At 46.2% G+C, this 21,838-nt stretch overlaps 1 protein-coding gene across 1 annotated transcript in view; it reads left to right on the forward strand.

Moving 5' to 3' along the window:
• Positions 1–1,819: 1,819 nt before the first annotated feature.
• The window catches only part of WDR86 (WD repeat domain 86), a 110,236-nt gene continuing 90,217 nt past the window's right edge, over positions 1,820–21,838 (forward strand). The window contains exon 1 of the mRNA XM_077268667.1: positions 1,820–1,855. The gene's annotated coding sequence lies outside the window, so the exon portion shown is untranslated. The remainder of the gene's footprint in view (positions 1,856–21,838) is intronic.

Here is a 21,838-nt window from a genome sequence, read left to right on the forward strand (position 1 = left end):
TTCAAGAGACTAAACACGATGACCCGGAAGACCACCCCTAAGATGACGACGACACCAGAGACGACAACCACCGTGATGACGACGACCCTGGAGACGATGACCCTGAAGACCACCCCGATGACGACGACCCCGGAGACGACGACCCTGAAGACCACCCCGATTACGACGACCCCGGAGACGACGACCCTGGAGACGACGACGACCTGGAAGACCGAGAAGCAGAAGAACAAGAGGCTGCAGAACAAAGAGCAGAAGAACATTAAGCATAACACTAAATATCAGAGCAAAAAATATTATCTAAATTATAAGCAGAAGAAGACTAAGCAGTGTATGGGGGTGAGTCCGTTCCTCCTCGTGGTGCCCCTGGATAAAGCCTGATGCTGCAGGCCAAACTGAATGCGGACAAATGTAACTGTTTTGTGACAGGCAGAACGGAAGGTGTAATCTTCAAACTTTTATAGATAACAACTACGGCAATGCCTGTCACAAATAAGAATATGATGAAGAAGTAGAATATGAAGAAGATAATAGTAAAATAAAAAGAATATGAACAATGTAACCAAAAAAATAATAGGTAGAAGATGAAGAAGAAGATGAATAAGGTGAAGAAGTTGATGTCAAAGAAGCTGATGATGAGGATAATGAAGAAGAAAGTGTGGGAGAAGTAAAAAAGAAGGTGAAGGGCGTGGAAGTAGTGAAACATCAATATCTGACAAAAAAAAAAAAAATTAACATAGTCAAAATCTTTCTACCGCCGAACGTCATAAAAAAAACCAAAATCCTGCTATTCTATTACATTGGGCTAAACCTCTGTGCCTTTAATGTCTCCGCCACGTCCCCCAATACATCCTACATTATTCTTAGTTGTTTTCCTTCATGTAGAATGAACCTACAAGTTTATAAAGGGTTTATTTTAATTCCGATATTTTCGTCCCATTGACTTGCATTGGGATCGGGTATCGGTATCGGATTAGATCCGATATTTTGACGGTATCGGCCGATACTTTCCGATACCGATACTTTCCGATATCGGAAAGTATTGCTCAACACTAGTCACGCCCCTACTTTTCAATTAGGCGGGCTGGCCAGCACACTCTCAATGCATCCCTGTGCGAACACCCCTCATGCGAGACCAGACATGTTTGGGCTTGGCTGCACCCCGAAAAATATAGTGCAAAAAATGTATACAAAAATAATGAGGTATTGGTTGATATTTTGGCCAAAATATGTAAAGCTCGTAACCAACGCCAAGGGTCCCCACACTTACGAATCCTACACTAAACTAAATAGCAAAGCCACTAAAGACTCAAGGTCTCCAAAAAATTAATTTACAACAGCACAAAAAAGGCAGCAACACTTACCTGCCCAGATCTTGGAACAAATGCACTGCAGGGTGCAGCCAGCCCATGAAGCAAGATGTTAGCAACACAGGGGCAAAATACCAGATCAACAGCCACTCTCCACCTACCCACTCCTGGAGGGGGTGACTGCCAAGTATACAATTGCACAATGATGGCCTACATAGGGCGTTGTTCACACAATGGTACTGCATAGTGTCTGGTCTCGCATGAGGGGTGTTCGCACTGGGATGCATTGAGAGTGTGCTGGCCAGCCCGCCTAATAGAAAAGTAGGGGCGTGACTAATAGGCTGTGAACCAGACACTATGCAGTACCATTGTGTGAACAACGCCCTATGTAGGCCTTCATTGTGCAATTGTATACTGGGCAGTCACCCCCTCCAGGAGTGGGTAGGTGGAGAGTGGCTGTTGATTTGGTATTTTGCACCTGTGTTGCTAACATCATGCTTCATGGGCTGGCTGCACCTTGCAGTGCATTTGTTCCAAGATCTGGGCAGGTAAGTGTTGCTGCCTATTTTTTTGCTGTTGTAAATAACATTTTTGGAGACCTTGAGTCTTTAGTGGCTTTGCTATTTAGTATCATTTTATTCAGCTTCCTATGACCTACATGCCTGTCTAGACGGCCTAGGAGGGTTGATCCTACTTACCAATGCCCTTTAATTATTTTTTTATACAAATATTTTATATTATAGAAAAAATAAAAATGTATGAACCAGAACCCGAGGAAACAAGGAGCATGGAGTGTATATAACAATAACAAGATTTTTATTATTAAACATCAATTAAAAGACAAATAGTAAAAAAGATGCCTCCTGCATCTAAGTGCATGTGTAAATCGCAAATACTGCTGTAAACATTTCCACTGGCAAGCATATTGTAGTCTATGCCCCCGAAAGAAGAATCGGCAAAACGCGCGTTGGGGTAGGTGACACAGCACCCTCAGACTCACAGCTTATGTACAGTCCACTGCATTTAGCATTACTTTAATGTGGTACTAATTTATATGCTGCAATACTTTGCCAGTGGAAGTGTTTATAATGGCAACTGCAATCTACATATGCATGTGCAGCGCCCCAGAGTCCTGGTCGTTGCAGTACTGACGCTCCGCCACTAAGGGGAGTGATGGTACGTCTGATGGCACTTAAGGAGTTCACCTGACCAGGTATCACAGTCACACATTACACTTCACACTCTGGCCTCCAGTGGGAGCAAAGGGTTCTATGTATTAGTGCACTCCTCACAATCTGGTAAAACTGGGGGTTGGATAGGAAGTAAGGCAGAAGCTGACTGGGTTTTGCCCAGGCAACATCCTGTGGCAGAGGGTGTTGTGGGGAAGATTCAGGGGGGTCTCTGTCAGGGGTGGGATCCTGACAGTGGCCTAGCGAAAAGGACAGAACGTTACGGAGCCGCGCCTGCACCCGTTGCGGTGGCATCCTAAGAGAGGACACGAAGCGAGGTTTATTGTGGAGAAGTGAGAAACGAGATCACAGCACAAAGGAGTATAGAACCAGTAGGAGTCGTGCCTTAAGATCGTGGCAACATCCTACTGAGGCGCGTAGCCGGTGGCCGGAACGCCGAGGAAGTATTGGGCTCCAAGCATTACTTCAAATAGCGGCAGGACAGTTAATTATAGGTTGGCTGTCTCACCTAAATCACCTAAGCAGACATAGGAGGCAATTGTGGGAGAGGGGCGTCTCTAGGGTCCCAGAATAACTCCAGGCCTACCCGTCATACGGGTGCGTCCTAGCCAAATCATCTGGGGGACGGAGAAGAACATCAGAATAGAAACGAGAGTTGTGAGAAAGAACATCAGAAACAGACACAACAGTTGTGAGGACTATCCCGTGGTGCTCAGCAGGGAGGTACTACAACACACAGGCGCTAGAAGGTAGGCACTGATTTCCACCTGCAAAGGGAACTCTGGATGTGCCTTCGGACCGGCCGGTCTCAGCCAGCCCTGTTAGCAGTGCTCTGGATTGCGCATCCTGAAGCCTTCAGTAAAGAGGTAAAGAGACTGCAACCCTGTGTCCTCGTTATTCATCGCACCTTGCACCACGCACCATCATCACACCTTTCATTGGACGCCCCCTTAGCAGGGTCACGGACCGGGTCTAGCCACCGTGACAACCCCAGGACCGAGACAGAGAGGCCCAGTACCGAGTACCCCGCGGCCCTGCGTCTGGGGGTGCTCCAACTTGGCGTCACGAACAGGATCTACTTAAGCCTGAAGAATCAGGTCATGTGTGCCTTGGAACTGTGTCTGAATTGTGCTTGAACCGTGATTTGTTGCAAAGACTGTGTGTTGCTATTGCCGCCAAACATTCCCACAAAGACCGCCGCCATTGCAGCGCCACGAGGAGCGCAGAGGAAGAAGAAGGGCGTACCATGGGAGGACACTATCCAAGCGGCGCCAAAAGTGGCGACCGCCCCCTACGACTACTGCTGCAAGATGATGACCTGCCACAAAGCAGAGGAGAACCGCCCCCCCAGATTGCAACGGCGGGAACCAAGGCAAGAAGGAGCCTCGGAGAAATGGTGGAGCCAGGTGCATGTGCAGCTACCGACCCCGAGACCGCGAAGGTGACCAGCGAGTAACTGAACGACGACGGAGTGATCCCGGATTATCCTCACCGGCCAGAAGCGGGTCCGAACTCACCACAGCTGAAGGACCTGAACTTCTCGGAGCCGCAGGAGGGGGAGCTGAGTCAACCTATCCCGGGCATGGAGCCAGCCGATGCGAAGCAATGGAAGTTGGAGTTGTGCCAGAAGGACGCCTTGGAAGAGCCGCGGTCCAAGCCGCAGCCGACTCCAGTGTCCTCGTCAGTGGAACAGATCGGCATCGGTGGAACCACATCAGACGCAGGTATGGAAAGCGCCCCTGCTCTCCCGACCGATCCTGCTCCCATGACTGCTCCCCGTCCTGACACTGACCGATTCTTCTCCCCCGAGCTGGTAGTGATAACCCCCGATACTATGGAGAAGCTGGTGCCTCCGTTACCGACAACTATGGGAGAACCGCTAGCTGTGAGCTCGGAGGGGGTGATCTTCCAATGGGATACCCCGAGGATTGGGCCAGACGGGGCCAGGCAGGAGGGCTTCAGCATTGCTGTGCTCACCTGGGAACAGTATAAACAGTGCTTAATTCTGCACTGGAAGAACCGAAAAGAGACTGAACAAAGTGACCCACCGAAAGTACAAAACCCAAAGACTGTACGCGGTAAGAAGGACTTGGTAAAACGGGGGACTGTACTAGCCTTTCACCCGAAACGGGGTTGGGGCTCTATACAAGACCCAGGACTGCCGACTGAAATCTTCTTTACCAGTTACAATGTGAAGACCCCGTTCCGCAATAGATGTGACAATCAGCTACTAAGCAAAGGGGACCAGGTGACCTACACTCGCCATCGGAGTGCGCAGGGGTGGTGCGCTCGAGATGTGCAGCGATGCGAGCCTGCAGTAGCGCCACCTGCTGTCCCGACTACGACTAACCCTGATTTGACCAACTCTACCACTATCACTACGGTGTGCATTATCACCGCTACTGAACTTGCAACCAAAGCCGACATTCGAATCCAGACGCCAGGTGACCTGACCGCACCTGGGAGACCAACCAATGACACCGACCCCGCATCAGCCGAGAACAAAGAACCGCAGCCCTACCAGTCAGGAGGTGTTCGCCACCAGCTGCTGCGGTGTAACCTACTGTAAGAATAGACCTCGGAGCTATGAGGATGTAAATAGTTAACTGTTTGTCTTCCTGATGTTTTGCTGCTTTAAACCCGACCAGGGTTATTCTTAAAGGGATCCCTTTGTTTACCCGGCATCCCTATTGTTTTGCTTTTTGTTTTTGTTTTTGTTGGTCATTGTTTACAAAGACTGCCGAATCATGGACGGTGAATGGTTCACAAACTGTGTTGTAAATAGTTCGCACCTTCTTAAAGGTGCCCCCTACTGGTTTTACAAAAAGGAGAGCTTTTTGAAGAGACTGTTCTTGAATACAGCGCAGAAGTTCTTGCCTTTAAACGGACTTGCAGATAGAGAGTCTGCACCACCTCAAAGAGATTTGAGTCCCTCTTAAAGGGAATGTTCCTATGTTGCACTTAAGTATAATGTTACTTTGAGACTGTTGAATGATAATAGATAGTGTGTAGTTATTTAAAATAGAAAATGTTTAATGATGTTACTAGAGATTGAGGACAGGAAAGGGTTGAAAGCCGAGTTTCAAGGAAAGTGAACCCGTAGGGGTTAGTGAGTCCTCCTGGAAACCATAGAGAGATGGTTGATTGATCTTATACTGTGAATAAAGATTAAGCTTGCAAAAAGAAAAGAGGCAGTAGGCCCGGACGAGTAGCCAGGCGGTCCTGCATGTTCCAAAATCAGAGAGTAAAGAGAAAATATTGCATTTAGAAAAGAAAAAGACAAAGTTAATTTATATTTTTGAGTTTTATAGTAAGCCTTTAGTGGGTTCAGCCTATACGCCCTTAAAGGAAAAGTTAAATTATTGTTCCAGAATTTGCACTTAGTAGATAGAATACCCGGCTGGGTAAAGATGGTTATTTATAGTCAGTCATTTAATAAGTGTTATTTAAAAACTTTAAATATGTTTCTGTTTGTAACGTTCAAGTGTCCTCACCTCCCATAAAGGGAAGCACTGTTAAAATTACTTGTTCATTGCATTTCAAAATTTTGTATGTCTTTTGCTAACATGTATTGTTGTTCTTCTTCCCAGTCCGGGAGTACTGGATTTAACCAGGGGGAGTGCAGCGCCCCAGAGTCCTGGTCATTGCAGTACTGACGCTCCACCACTAAGGGGAGTGATGGTACGTCTGATGGCACTTAAGGAGTTCACCTGACCAGGTATCACAGTCACACATTACACTTCACACTCTGGCCTCCAGTGGGAGCAAAGGGTTCTATGTATTAGGCCACTCCTCACAATCTGGTAAAACTGGGGGTTGGATAGGAAGTGAGGCAGAAGCTGACTGGGTTTTGCCCAGGCAACATCCTGTGGCAGAGGGTGTTGCGGGGAAGATTCAGGGGGGTCTCTGTCAGGGGTGGGATCCTGACAGTGGCCTAGCAAAAAGGACAGAACGTTACGGAGCCGTGCCTGCACCCGTTGCGGTGGCATCCTAAGAGAGGACACGAAGCGAGGTTTATTGTGGAGAAGTGAGAAACGAGATCACAGCACAAACGAGGATAGAACCAGTAGGAGTCGTGCCTTAAGATCGTGGCAACATCCTACTGAGGCGCGTAGCCGGTGGCCGGAACGCCGAGGAAGTATTGGGCTCCAAGCATTACTTCAAACAGCGGCAGGACAGTTAATTATAGGTTGGCTGTCTCCAGGGGTGAACCTAGCCTCTCTGCTGCCTGAGGCGAACGGAAAAATGTCTGAATTCTCACAACGAATGCACTGCACACTTTTAGGATTCTCCCTTGCCGGTGGACGGTCATGTCAGCACAAGCATGCGATTTGTATACTTCTGACCACATTCCAACTAGATGTGCCCGGCCTCGCTCAGTTCATTTTCATAGAGTGGGGCCACACATGTCTAGTCAGCATGTGACCGCATTAATGTAAATCCCCAGCATGAGAGAATCCTGACAGCGTGCAGTGCGCACTGTGAGAAGTCAGAAGTCTGCAGTCACAAAAAATGACTGCAGACTCATCACAAACCTGGACATCCCCTTTAATGCTCCTAACATAAATAAAAACATGAGAGTTAGCATCACAAATAACATTTACATCCAGGTACCTTATAGATGGCGTTGACTCTGGAGCCGTTGTTCTTTTCTTCATCTTGTCCAGACCCCATGATGAGTTTTCTCAGCCACAGCCATCTCTGCAGACTTCCATCTTCTCCGCTCTTTTGCAGAAAGTCTCCACAAGACGCCCTTAAAGATACAAGTGTCATTATAATGCTCCTGAATAAAAAATTGCCCTCACTATATTGTCTGCACAAAATATGACCCCCACACTGTCCCTCTTATGGTACATGCTCTTCACACTGACCTCTCCTTTCTATACTGGCCCCCTCTTCACACTGTCCTCTCACACTGTGTCCCCCCTATAGGGCCTAGTATTTATACTCCATATTTATACTCCATCCTCCCACCCTGTGTGCATGGCTCCCCCATCCTTCTCCCCTGCGTTCATGGCTCCCCCATCCTTCTCCCCTGCGTTCATGGCTCCCCCATCCTTCTCCCCTGCGTTCATGGCTCCCCCATCCTTCTCCCCTGCGTTCATGGCTCCCCCATCCTTCTCCCCTGCGTTCATGGCTCCCCCATCCTTCTCCCCTGCATTCATGGCTCCCCAATCCTTCTCCCCTGCGTTCATGGCTCCCCCATCCTTCTCCCCTGCGTTCATGGCTCCCCCATCCTTCTCCCCTGCGTGCTTTGCTCCCCCATCCTTCTCCCCTGCGTGCTTGGCTCCTCCACCCTTCTCCCCTGCGTGCATGGCTCCTCCATCCTTCTCCCCTGCGTTCATGGCTCCCCCATCCTTCTCCCCTGCGTTCATGGCTCCCCCATCCTTCTCCCCTGCGTTCATGGCTCCCCCATCCTTCTCCCCTGCGTGCTTGGCTCCCCCATCCTTCTCCCCTGCGTGCTTGGCTCCCCATCCTTCTCCCCTGCGTGCTTGGCTCCCCCATCCTTCTCCCCTGCGTGCTTGGCTCCCCCATCCTTCTCCCCTGCGTGCTTGGCTCCCCCATCCTTCTCCCCTGTGTTCACGGCTCCCCCATCCTTCTCCCCTGCGTTCACGGTTCCACCATCCTTCTCCCCTGCATTCACGGCTCCCCCATCCTTCTCACCTGCATGCTTGGCTCCCCCATCCTTCTCCCCTGCGTGCTTGGCTCCCCCATCCTTCTCCCCTGCGTTCATGGCTCCCCCATCCTTCTCCCCTGCGTTCATGGCTCCCCCATCCTTCTCCCCTGCGTTCATGGCTCCCCCATCCTTCTCCCCTGCATGCTTGGCTCCCCCATCCTTCTCCCCTGCGTGCTTGGCTCCCCCATCCTTCTCCCCTGCGTGCTTGGCTCCCCCATCCTTCTCCCCTGCGTGCTTGGCTCCCCCATCCTTCTCCCCTGCGTGCTTGGCTCCCCCATCCTTATCCCCTGCGTGCTTGGCTCCCCCATCCTTCTTCCCTGCGTGCTTGGCTCCCCCATCCTTCTCCCCTGTGTTCACGGCTCCCCCATCCTTCTCCCCTGCGTCCACGGTTCCACCATCCTTCTCCCCTGCGTTCACGGCTCCCCCATCCTTCTCACCTGCGTGCTTGGCTCCCCCATCCTTCTCCCCTGCGTGCTTGGCTCCCCCATCCTTCTCCCCTGCGTTCATGGCTCCCCCATCCTTCTCCCCTGCGTGCATGCCTCCCCTATCCTTCCACCCTGCGTGCATGGCTCCTCATCCTTTTTCCCTGTCATACTCACCTCTCACCGCGCGCACAGAACTTCCTGGCATCTCTGCAGCGTCTTCCTTCCTGTCTTCAGCTGTCACATGATAGCGCTCATTAATGAGCGGTACCATGTGACCGCTGAAGACAGGATGCGCTGCCGGCACTGAGACGCAGTTGCAGCCACCGCTGGAGGAAGGTGAGTATTACGTCTTCAGGGAGGGGGGCGGGAAGGAGGGAGGGAGGAGGGGGGGCGGGCACTTGACCCCGGAGTTTTATTAAAAAAAAAAAACAAAAACCTAGCAGCGCAAATCCAGTTACTACAGAATCTGCCGCCCCCTCTCTTCTGCCGCCTGAGCCAAAGAGCTCAACTCGCCTCATGGTAGCAGCATCACTGGCTGTCTCACCTAAATCACCTAAGCAGACATAGGAGGCAATTGTGGGAGAGGGGCGTCTCTAGGGTCCCACAATAACTCCAGGCCTACCCGTCATACGGGTGTGTCCTAGCCAAATCATCTAGGGGACGGAGAAGAACATCAGAACAGAAACGAGAGTTGTGAGAAAGAACATCAGAAACAGACACAAAAGTTGTGAGGACTATCCCGTGGTGCTCAGCAGGGAGGTACTACAACACACAGGCGCTAGAAGGTAGGCACTGATTTCCACCTGCAAAGGGAACTCTGGAGGTGCCATCGGACCGGCCGGTTTCAGCCAGCCCTGTTAGCAGTACTCTGGATTGAGGATCCTGAAGCCTTCAGTAAAGAGGTAAAGAGACTGCAACCCTGTGTCCTCGTTATTCATCGCACCTTGCACCACGCACCACGCACCATCATCACACCTTTCATTGGATGCCCCTTAGCAGGGTCACGGACCGGGTCTAGCCACCGTGACAACCCCAGGACCGAGACAGAGAGGCCCGGTACCAAGTACCCCACGGCCCTGCGTCTGGGGGCGCTCCACATGTATAATTCACTGCCCTAAGCATCAATGTAATGTGGTACTACTGTTATGCTACAATACACTTGCCAGTGGAAATGTTTACACTTTAGTATCTTTGCTTGTATATGAACGTATTGTCATACAGCATAATACATAGGTCTCTGTTGAATAATTTGCATTGGTGATTGAACTGTATAGCAAGCTACAGTGGGTACGGAAAGTTTTCAGACCCCTTTAAATTTTTCACTCTTTGTTTCATTACAGCCATTTGGTAAATTAAAAAAAGTTCATTTTTTTTCCACATTAATGTACACTCTGCACCCCATCTTGACTGAAAAAAACAGAAATGTAGACATTTTTGCAAATTTAGTAAAAAAGAAAAACTGAAATATCACATGGTCATAAGTATTCAGACCCTTTGTTCAGACACTCATATTTAAGTCACATGCTGTCCATTTCCTTGTGATCCTCCTTGAGATGGTTCTACTCCTTCATTGGAGTCCAGCTGTGTTTAATTAAACCGATAGGACTTGATTTGTATAGGCACACACCTGTCTGTATAAGACCTCATAGCTCACAGTGCACGTCAGACCAAATGTGAATCATGAGGTCAAAGGAACTGGCCAAGGAGCTCAGAGACAGAATTGTGGCAGGGCACAGATCTGGCTGAGGATACAACACAATTTCTGCAGTACTCAATGTTCCTAAGAACACAGTAGCCTCCATAATACTTAAATGAAAAAAGTTTGGGACCACCAGAAGTCTTCCTAGACCTGGCCGTCCAGCCAAACTGAGCAATCGTGGAAGAAGAGCCTTAGTGAGAGAGGTAAATAAGAACCCCAAGATCACTGTGACTGAGCTCAATAGCAGGGAGATGGGAGAAAGTTCCACAAAGTCAACTATCACTGCAGCCCACAAACAGTCGGGCCTTTATGGCAGAGTGGCTGTACGGAAGCCTCTCCTTAGTGCAAGACATATGAAAGCCAGACTATGAGAAATAGGATTCTCTGGTCTGATGAGACGAAGATAGACCTTTTGGGTGATAATTCTAAGAGGTATGTGTGGAGAAAACCAGGCACTGCTCATCACCTGCCCAATACAATCCCAACAGTGAAACATGGTGGTGGCAGCATCATGCTATGGGGGAGTTTTTCAGCTGCAGGGACAGGATGTCTGGTTGTCATTGAAGGAAACATGAATGCTGCCAAGTACAGAGATATCCTGGATGAAAACCTCTTCCAGAGTGCTCTGGACTTCAGACTTGGCTGAAGGTTCACCGTCCAACAAGACAATGACCCTAAGCACACAGCTAAAATAACAAAGGAGTGGCTTCAGAACAACTCTGTGACCATTCTTGACTGGCCCAGCCAGAGCCTTGACCTAAACCGAATTGAGCATTTCTGGAGAGACCTGAAAATGGCTGTCCACCAATGTTCACCATCCACCCTGACGGAACTGGAGAGGATCTGCAAGAAAGAATGGCAGAGGATCCCCAAATCCAGGTGTGAAAAATTTGCATCATTCCCAAGAAAACTCATGGCTGTACTAGCTCAAAAGGGGCTTCTACGCAATACTGAGCAAAGGGTCTGAATACTTATGACCATGTGATATTTCAGTTTTTATTTTTTAATAAATTTGCAAAAATTACTACATTTCAGTTTTTTCAGTCATGATGGGGTGCAGAGTGTACACTAATAAGAAAAAATGAACTTTTTTTTACCAAATGGCTGCAATGAAACAAAGAGTGAAAGATTTAAAGGGGTCTGAATACTTTTCGTACCCACTGTATATTTAAAGGGCCACACAGCTTAAAGGAAATATTCTATGCAACCTCAGAAGGGCTGTCTGTTTTGTTGTTGTGCCTTAGTCTGACATGAGGCATCTTTTTTACTAGTTGTCTTTTAATTGATGTTTAATAATAGAAATCTTATTGTTGTACACACTCCATGCTCCTTGTTTCCTCGGGTTCTGGTTAATACATTGTGATACGGAGTGTAACCTTGCAGTATAGGTTATTTATGGACTAATATGTTTACTCAAAAAATGAAAATGGCGGCTCCCAAAAAATCATAACTTTAGTAGAGGGCATACTGAAATGATGGATGATCCCATATCGAGAAATGCATTTAACCACTTTGCTACTTGAGCAACTTCTGAGAACAATAAATGAAAGTAATACATCTATAACAATGCAGAAAAAAGATGATCGGTTTACAAGCGGCTTGGCTTGAAACCTCAATGATGAGTCAGGAAGATTTAAGCCAGATGGATCTCGCTTTGACCCCTTGCATCCTTTAGTGTACATTTTTCCCAGTGGTTTGGCTAAGAACTCTGTAAATAAAGCCAGATCTCTCTCATTCTGACTGCAGTGCAACCCTCACATTTCTTAGTGAGCGGGGGTATTACAGAAAAAAAACATCCGCACTTCACCACAGCAGAAAGCCTTGCATACAGTGTCGCTAAGGTGCAGGTTTAACCTGAGGGTGAATCCTAAACAGTAGAGAAGTGTAAAGGAAAGACTTTTTTTTTTTTTTAATCCAGTTTCAGTTTTGGCACAATCAAAAACTGAACTATGGGTAGAAAGGGTTAAGTCTGAGGTTTCTGCTGGTTATGCATAAAGGATTTTCCCAGGCTGTTATTAGGGTAGGTCATCGGTGGTATCCAAGGGCAGAAAAAGACATAAAGGCTTGGAAACAGACAATATACGCCATTTGAAGTGCTCATGCACACGACCATAGAAATTAGAGGAATGCTACCTGTTGTTTTGACAATAGAACAATGTTATTCTTTGGGGCCGTGCACATGTTGGATTAGGCCTCTTTCACACTAGCGTCGTGCACTGCACGTTGCTATGCGTCGTTTGGTTGAAAAAACGCATCCTGCAAAAGTGCTTGCAGGATGCGTTTTTTCACCATTGATTTGCATTAGCGTCGCATTGCGACGCTTTGCCACACGTCGCAACCGTCGTGCGACGGTTGCGCCATGTTGTGGCGGACCGTCGGCTGCAAAAAACGTTACATGTAACGTTTTTTGCTGCCGACGGACCGCCATTTCCGACAGCGCATGCGCGGCCAGAACTCCGCCCCCACCTCCCCGCACCTCCCCGCACCTCACAATGGGGCAGCGGATGCGTGGAAAAACAGCATCCGCTGCCCCCGTTGTGCGGCGCATTCACTGCTAGCGTCGGTACGTCGGCCCGACGCACTGCGACGGGCCGAGTACGACGCTAGTGTGAAAGTAGCCTTACTCGGACCAAGTCGGTCCGAAGAACTAAATCGCAGCATGCATGAGTTGCATCCGATCGGATCACACTCGGCCATTCATGTCTATATGGGTTTGTGGAAAACATTGGACCGCAGTCAGATGACATTCTCATGCAGTCCAATTTTGATAGACTAAAAGATTGTAGAAGATGGAGAAAGTTTTTTTTATAGGCCACGTTCACACATTCAGTATTTGGTCAGTATTTCACATCAGAATTTGTAAGCCAAAATCAGGAGAGGTTGAAAAATGTTCCCATTATACTTTTCATCTGATTGTTCGACTTCTGATTTTGGCTTACAAATACTGATGTGAAATAGTGACCACGTGTAAGCAGGTTGCGGGATGCAGTGACAGACAGAAGGCAGAGAAATGGTTAACAAATATAACAATTTTAATTTAACAGGCTGTTAACTCGTCGCAGGGAGGTGCAGGGTTAAATGGGGAGAATAACAGTCCAATTGTAAAGGATATGCAGAGTTAAGGAACAATGAATCAGATAACGGCTCTTGTGAATGCTGCGCAATAGCGCCAACAACGGCTGGATCGATGCTGGTACAAGAAGGTTCAGCTGGTAACGGTGGTCCATCTTCTGGCGGCAGCGGTCGGTACCTTCCGCTGAGCCCCTAGAGCATGTACATATGTGGCCGGAGCAAGCAAGGCCACAGCACGATAAGGGTCCCCCATGGGCGGGAAGGTATATGCTGGTAAGGTGGGCTGCAAACGTCTGTCCAGTACCTGGTTCTCTCTTTTTTTTTGGCACGTGCGCTGTACTCACATTCATGAAGCAGACGGCACCTCACACTTTGTCAGCTACGAGGCGCACTGCACTTCTCTCTGTATGCTGCAACCTGCCTGTTCCCACCAAGGCTGAAGCGCCGACAACAGCTGGTGTGATATTTCTCCAACGAGGTCCTGCAGACCATGGTCAGAAGACGAGGGCAGCAGCGAACAGTCCTGAACGCTGCCCTGGCTCTTAGGCTGGCGTGCGGCGATTAGCTGAACATGGCTCCCGGCTCTTTCCTTATTACTGGGCTCTTTCCTTATTAGTGGGCTCCGGCAGCGTCATGGCATCAGATTGGCCGTGTGTCATGCGGCCTGGCTGCGCACCCCTCGGAGCTCGCTGCGCACGCACCTTGCCTCTGTCACAGCCGGCGGGAAACTGCCTGACGCTGCGCGCGCTTTTACTTATAACTGTGCCCCCTAGCTTCCAGGTCAGGGAACCTGTCCAGGCCTTTTTGCCTTCCCCTGGACAACATGGGATGCAGCCTCAGCAGTTCCGGACCTGGTCTGGCACATGTACCCGCAGTCCGGTGTTCCTCCTTACACACGTACTGAACGTGTGAACACAGCCTTACCATCCACATCCGAGAAAATCAGACCACATTGTGATCACACTCTGATCAAACTCCGATCAGTGTGTGATTTGCATAATCAGACCAATTTTCTTGGATGAGAGAAAATATGGTTGTGTGACCCTAACCTAAATCTCAGGGCATGAGGGAGTCCAAGAGGTCTCTGCTCCATATGAGGATTCTGGGGAAATAAACAAAATGTGCAGAGGCACAGCTATATGGGGCACTGAGGTAGCTGTTGTACATCCAGTCCTATATATCTGAGGGAGCTCAAAAGCCTCCATGTAAGAACACAATAGTAGAATCATAGAATGGAAGAGTTGGAAGGGACCTCCTGGGTCATCTGGTCCAACCCCCTGCTCAAAGCAGTATTCACTAAATCACCCCAGACAGATGTCTGTCCACTGTACAGCCTCTGTGTGCAAATTTCCATGGAAGGAGAACTCATCACCTCTCGTGGCCGCCTGTTCCACTCATTGATCACCCTAACTGTCAAAAAGTGTTTTCTAATATCTAATCTGTGTCTCCTCCCATTCAGTTTCATCCCATTGCTTCTAGTCTTTCCTTGTGCAAATAAGAATAAAGATGATCCTTCTACAATGTGACAGCCCTTGAGATATTTGTAGACAGCTATTAAGTCTCCTCTCAGTCTTCTTTTTTGCAAGCTAAACATTCCCAAACCCTGTAAACATTCCTCATAGGACAGGGTTTGCAGACCGGTCACCATTCTGGTTGCTCTTCTCTGAACTTGCTCCAGTTTGTTGATGTCTTTTTTTTAAATGTGGTGCCCAAAACTGGACACAGTATTCCAGATGAGGTCTGACCAAAGAGGAGTAGAGGGCAATAATGACTTTGCGTGATCTAGACTGTATGCTTCTGTTAATACATCCCAGAATTGCATTTGCCTTTTTTGCTGCTGCATCACACTGTTGACTCATGTTCAGTTTATGATCTGTTAGTATACCCAAATCTTTTTCACATGTGCTGTTGCTTAGCCTTATTCCTCCCATTCTGTATATGCTTTTTTCATTTTTATTGCCCAGATGTAGTACTTTGCATTTTTCTCTGTTAAAAACCATTCTGTTAGTTGTTGCCCACTGCTTCAGTTTATTTATATCTTTTTGAATCCTCTCTCTCTTCTCTAGTATTAGCTATCCCTCCTAGCTTTGTGTCATCAGCAAATATAATTAGTGTACCCTCAATTCCTTCATCTAAATCATTGATAAAGATGTTGAACAATACAGAGCCCAGGACAGAACCCTGTGGTATCCCACTTGAGACATTCTTCCAACTGGATGTGCAGCCATTTACGACCACTCTTTGGGTCCGATCACTAAGCCAGTTATGAATCCACCTAACAGTTTCCTTGTCCATTCCATACTTAGTCATTTTTTCAATAAGGATGGTGTGAGATACTTTGTCAAATGTTTTGCTGAAGTCAAGATATACAGTACTATATCTACAGCATTTCCCTGATCCACCCAGTCAGTGATTCTGTCATAGAAGGAAATTAAGTTAGTTTGACATTACTTATTAGTAACAAACCCATGCTGACTCTGGTTAGTCACTTCATTCTTATCCAGGTACTTACCTACATGTTGTTTAATAATTTGTTCAAATATCTTTCCTGGTATGGAAGTAAGACTCACCGGCCTATAGTTCCCTGGGTCCACCTTCTTCCCCTTTTTGAAGATAGGAACAACATTTTCTCTTCTCCAGTCTTCTGGGACTTCTCCTGTTCTCCAAGAATTTTCAAAGATTATGGAGAGTGGTTCAAAAATTTCTTCTGCTATCTCCTTTAGTACTCTGGGGTGTAATTCATCTGGACCTGGTGACTTGAATTAATTTATGTTAGCTAAGTGTTTCCTCACTATCTTTCTGTTTATAGATATCCTGGATTCTTCTATTCCTTTAATAGGACAGTGAAGATCAGTTATTAGAAATGGCCCATTAAACCACTGTCCACACAGGAATGTAGTCTGGCTACAAGGCCATGTTCCCATGTGGTGTAAATATTGGATTTTTACACAAATCTACTGCATTTAACTGTTAAGTGCATGTGATTTCAGAAAATTATACCCACTATGTATTCAAAGATGCTGCTGAATTGTGCATATTTTCTTTAGAAGGAAGTTTGAAAAAAAAAAAAAAAACATATATAAAAAAATGCTGTTGTATTTTTAAGGGTAGAATCAAAGCTTTTCTGTACAAAAAAAAACTGCTAAAAATTGGCATCAAATAAAGCAGAAAATATTGCTGATTAATTGCAACGTTTAAGCTAAGTGTGAACGCTGCCTAATATGTAAATTAACAAGTTCTTAGCTCTCCCATGTATTTTTTTTATAATAAACTGTGTATACATGCATTAATGTAGTGTGAGTGTATTAATATATTCACCTACCACCATTCTCTTTGGGATCCGGCGTCGTTCTTCACCTCTCAGTGACGTCACCGCTCTGCGGAGTCTCCAGATCACACCGCGTTCTGTGTTACTCAGAAGATGAGCAAAATGGCACTGGATATCGGAGCACAGTGGTAGGATAGTATATTAATAGACTTACACTACATTACAGACACATTTAATTAAAAAAATATACACAGGAGGGTTTCTTTAACATAAAGATTCACTTTGGAATCTTTTAAAACTTTTAAGGACCAGTCTATTCATAGCTTTGATGACCAAGAAAAATTATCTTAATTGCTTTGCATTTAACTAATTTTTTTTTTTGCCGCTGATTTTGTGGTGATCAGATTATCAGTCATGCAATTATCAGGATCAGTAGAGGCATGGTGGCAGGAAGCCACATATGGGCTTCTTTAAAGCAGCTCTTGACGTTTCTTCCTCATGACAACCATATGTCCATGATTCTTTTTAGACTGTCCTGGATTTCTGGCGCTTTAATGGAATGTCACACATCATGATAGGAGAAATAAATCATAGATTGCTTTGCCAAATATTATTCTCACTGTATAGAGCGGAAGAGGAAAAGATGACTGTATTCTAGTGAATACTGACTCAGCACTTTAGTGGAAATGCTCTTCAGAAAAGTAATTAGCTGTGTAGACCCATGAAGAAAAATAAAATAGTGTATTTGCTACATGTGGATCGATGGATGTTGTTATATACTCTGTGGTCAGGATCGGGTAGCTCAGCAGAGTCCTGAAAGGAAACATTTTAACAAAATTTTATTAGAACTCTTCCATAAATTCTCCACCTTGATCTTTTCTGCACCGCTCCCTGTCACTCTCAATGGTGGCTACACTCTCACTCTTTCATGACCAGGACAGACATGGAAACAAGCCATCAGCAACATGCCTGTCCCCCACCTGCCCATCGTGGCCTACCTGAAGTTGCCTTCACCCACCTGCTGCTCAAACCTTCTACAACTGACCCTAGACTAGTGTTCTGACTCTTCCCCAATCTCACACCCCACACAAATCAGTCATGTGCCTACCTAGTTACAACCAACGCAATGTATCTTTTTGCCACTCGGCCATCTTGTACCCCAACTCCCATGTCTACTAATTGCGTCATCTTTGGATCACCAACACACCAACAGTCTACTGAACCGCCGCACAACTAGCTCTACCCTCTCCTAGTGTATCCTCACCCATCCCCTGTAGACTGTGAGCCCTCTCTCCTTCTGTATTTGTGTGTGCCTTGCATTGCTCATGTTGATTGTACTTGTCTATGTATGCCGCTTTTTTCACATGTAAATCACCATGGAATAAATGGCGCTATAAAAATGAATAATAATATAGGAATAGTGCAGTGATGGGCAACCTTTTGAGCTTGGTGTGTCAAAATTCGCCAAAAAACCGAGCATAACTTGGGTGGTGTGTCACCTTGATAAAAAAACATAATTTTGCGACATGTATAGTTTAAATAACAAATATGTATAATTATAATTATTTAACTTACCTGCTTAGTGACTTCTTTGTTCATCTGTCAGTTGTTTTCTTTTGTTGGTCTTGCTCTTGCTATTATTTAACTTGTGTGGGGTGCCATGAACTAAGATAAGTGAGGGGGAGGGGGAATTCTTGCGATGGCGAACCTGTGGCATTCCAGCTGTTGCAAAACTACAATTCCCATCATGTCTTCACAGCCAAAGCTTTTGCTTGGAATGGCCAGGCATGATGGGAATTGTAGTTTTGCAACAGGTGGACTGCCACAGGTTCGCCATCACTAAATTTAGTGACTTTTTTGTTGCTGAATTTCACTAGCTAAATGTTCAATTGAAGGTTGGTATTTTGTACACTTCAAGCCCAAGCAAGCGCTACTAAGTTCATCTGTCAATCTGTTTCTTTTGTTGGTTTTGATATTATTTAATGCTGAGAATAAGGTCTCACAAAAGTAGGTAGAGGGAAAAATAGTGAGTAAAGCCATTGCTATATTTTTCAGGGTGCTAAAAGTGTCTGGTAACCTATTCCAGGCACTCCAAATTTCCTGTTCATAGTGGCACTCCTCTTGATTCTCCAAGCGGCACCTTTCTAGATTCTCAAGCTTTGACCTCAAGTCAACAAACACCTGAGCCCAGATGCTGTCCTGAAATTCTGCAAGTTGCATCTCCAAATCATCAATTTGTATCCACTGGAAACCATTTAATTCCAAACTACTGTAGACTACTACATCAGGATACTTAATTATTTTCATGGTCTGTTCTAGGCTTCTAAATTGATGAAATCTATCACTGAACTGGTCAAGTAACGAGTCTAAAACATGCTGGTACTGTATATGCAAGGGTTCCATTTCATTTTGTACAGCTGCACTGGCCTTCTCAAAATACTTTGTTACTCGAGGAAAATACTTATAAGTTTTAGTTTCTACATCTCGCTTGAAAATTTTAAGTTTACTTTCAAAAGCTTTTATGTATCCAAACATAACGTCAATACTTTTGCCAAAACCTTGTAGCTTTAAGTTCAGTTCATTAATATGAACAGAGAGATCTGTAAAAAACATCAGGTTGTTGACCCACGTAGAATCATAGAGCTGAGGAAAGTTTCCCAGATCCTTATCCTCAAGAAATACCTTAATTTCTTTAAAACACTCCACAAAGCGCTCAAGAACTTTGCCTCGGCTCAGCCATCTTACATTATTGTACATCAGCAGTCCACTGTAGGTGGAATCAACCTCCAGTAAAAGTGCAGAAAATTCTCGCTTGCGAAGGGGGCGAGCAGCTATTAAATTAACTATTTTTGTAACAACTGACATTAAGTCGTTTAAGTCAGTGAATCCTGCTTTGGCACATAAAGCCTCCTGATGGATAATACAATGAAAAGGCATAATCGGATGTCCAATACCTTCCGTAAACAATTTAACAAATCCGACTTTTTTCCCCACCATGTTTGGTGCCCCATCTGTCGTTACTGACACAACTTTAGAGATATCAATGCTTAGGTCACAGAATGTTTGCATAACAACCTTACATATTTCACTTCCTGATGTACTTGTTGGCACTGATACTAACTGTATCAACTCTTCTCTCATTGTGAGACCATCAGAATATCGACCAATAATGGCCAACTGAGCATGTGATGTGACATCAGTAGTTTCGTCAAGAGAGATCGAAAAATATTTACAATTACTTATGTCTCTCTTTAATTGATGTTGTACGTTTGTGTTCAGTCTCATTATTCGGTCTTTTATGATATTTCTACTCAGTGGTAACTCAGATATTCTCTTAATAATTGCATCTTTATTCTGCATATCATGAAACAGAACTGGTGCACATCTTAAGAGAGTATCTTTAATAAATTCTCCCTCACTGAGTGCTTTTCCATGCTGAGCTATGGAGTGAGCAATGCTCAGACTTGCAGATGTTAAATTTGTAGAGCTTTTTACAAATTTAAGGATGGAATTAGATTGGCTCTTATGAAGGTGTAGCTGCCTGGAAATGTATTCCTTCCTTTCATCCTCACTTTTTTTCAAGAGCTGGGAATGATTAGTTTCAAAATGTCTATTTACATTCCACGTTCTGCTTACTACCGTTTCACTACATAGAACGCAAAATGATCTGCCATTTTTTTCTATAATGCCGTACATCTCAGTCCATGACTCTTGAAAGGGTCGGCTACTGCTACTACCACTCCCTTTGCTCAACTTTGGTTTCTTATTTTGTGGCTTCTCCATGAGAGAATATTTATAGTTAGCCCTGCAATTAGCAGAAATAGGGGTTAATAAGGATGCACCACAAACAGTAATGGTGGTGAAATGGAGTCTGTACTGCAAGATGGCGTTCCTAATGGCGGGAAACGGCACCCATAGCACAGGCCTCTTCCAGCCTCCCCCTCACTTATCTTAGTAATTGGCCAATGACACCCCACAGTTCACTGGATGATGGTTGCTGCCTGCAGACAGCAATCACAGGGCCTCCGGACAGCTATCTCCTCAGGCCTCAGAAGTGCAGCCTGGGACTTCTGGTCGGCGCAGCAGGGAGCAGCGCAATGTCGCCCAAACAACACAGATCCGACGCAGAGGCCTGGGACTTCCGGGAGCTGCGCCTGGCCTACCGGAAGTCCCAGGCCTAGACGCTCTGCACCGGAGCTCTGTTGTTTGGACCCACAGACCTCCTGCATGGCATCCGATCCGGTAAAAAATCGGATCGGATGCCATTGTTGAGCATTCCGATACCGCAAGTATCGGGTATCGGCCGATATTTGCTGTATCGGAATTCCGATACCGAGATCCGATACTTTTGTGGTATCGGGTATCGGTATCGAAACAACATTAATGTGTAAAATAAAGAATTAAAATAAAAAATATTGCTATACTCACCTCTCCGACGCAGCCTGGACCTCACCGAGGGAACCGGCAGCGTTGTTTGCTTAAAATTTGCGCTTTTCCTTCCTTACGTGAAGTCCCGGCTTGTGATTGGTCGCGTGCCGCCCATGTGGCCGCGACGCGACCAATCACAGCAAGCCGTGACGTAATTTTAGGTCCTTCAGGATTTTAAAATTACGTTCTGGCTTGTGATTGGTCGCGTCGCCCATGTGACCGCGACGCGACCAATCACAAGCCAGAACGTAATTTTAAAATCCTGAAGGACCTAAAATTACGTCACGGCTTGCTGTGATTGGTCGCGTCGCGGCCACATGGGCGGCACGCGACCAATCACAAGCCGGGACTTCACGTAAGGAAGGAAAAGCGCGAATTTTAAGCAAACAACGCTGCCGGTTCCCTCGGTGAGGTCCAGGCTGCGTCGGAGAGGTGAGCATAGCAATATTTTTTATTTTAATTCTTTATTTTACACATTAATATGGTTCCCAGGGCCTGAAGGAGAGTTTCCTCTCCTTCAGACCCTGGGAAAGAAGCAATTTCTATGGGGCCGCGGCCGGCGGCCGGCGTGTCACTGAAAATGACTACGCGTGTCAGCACTGACACGCGTGTCATAGGTTCGCCATCACTGGAATAGTGTCTAGAGCCAGGTACCATCCATGCATATCTTTCACTTATTCCATTCTCCCAGTGTATATCTCCAAAGTTTAGCACAATCACAAAATGTTAGTGTTATACAGTTATATGAAAAAGTTTGGGCACCCCTATTACT

Source organism: Ranitomeya variabilis, chromosome 6, assembly GCF_051348905.1.
Source record: "Ranitomeya variabilis isolate aRanVar5 chromosome 6, aRanVar5.hap1, whole genome shotgun sequence".
Lineage (NCBI taxonomy): Eukaryota > Metazoa > Chordata > Amphibia > Anura > Dendrobatidae > Ranitomeya > Ranitomeya variabilis.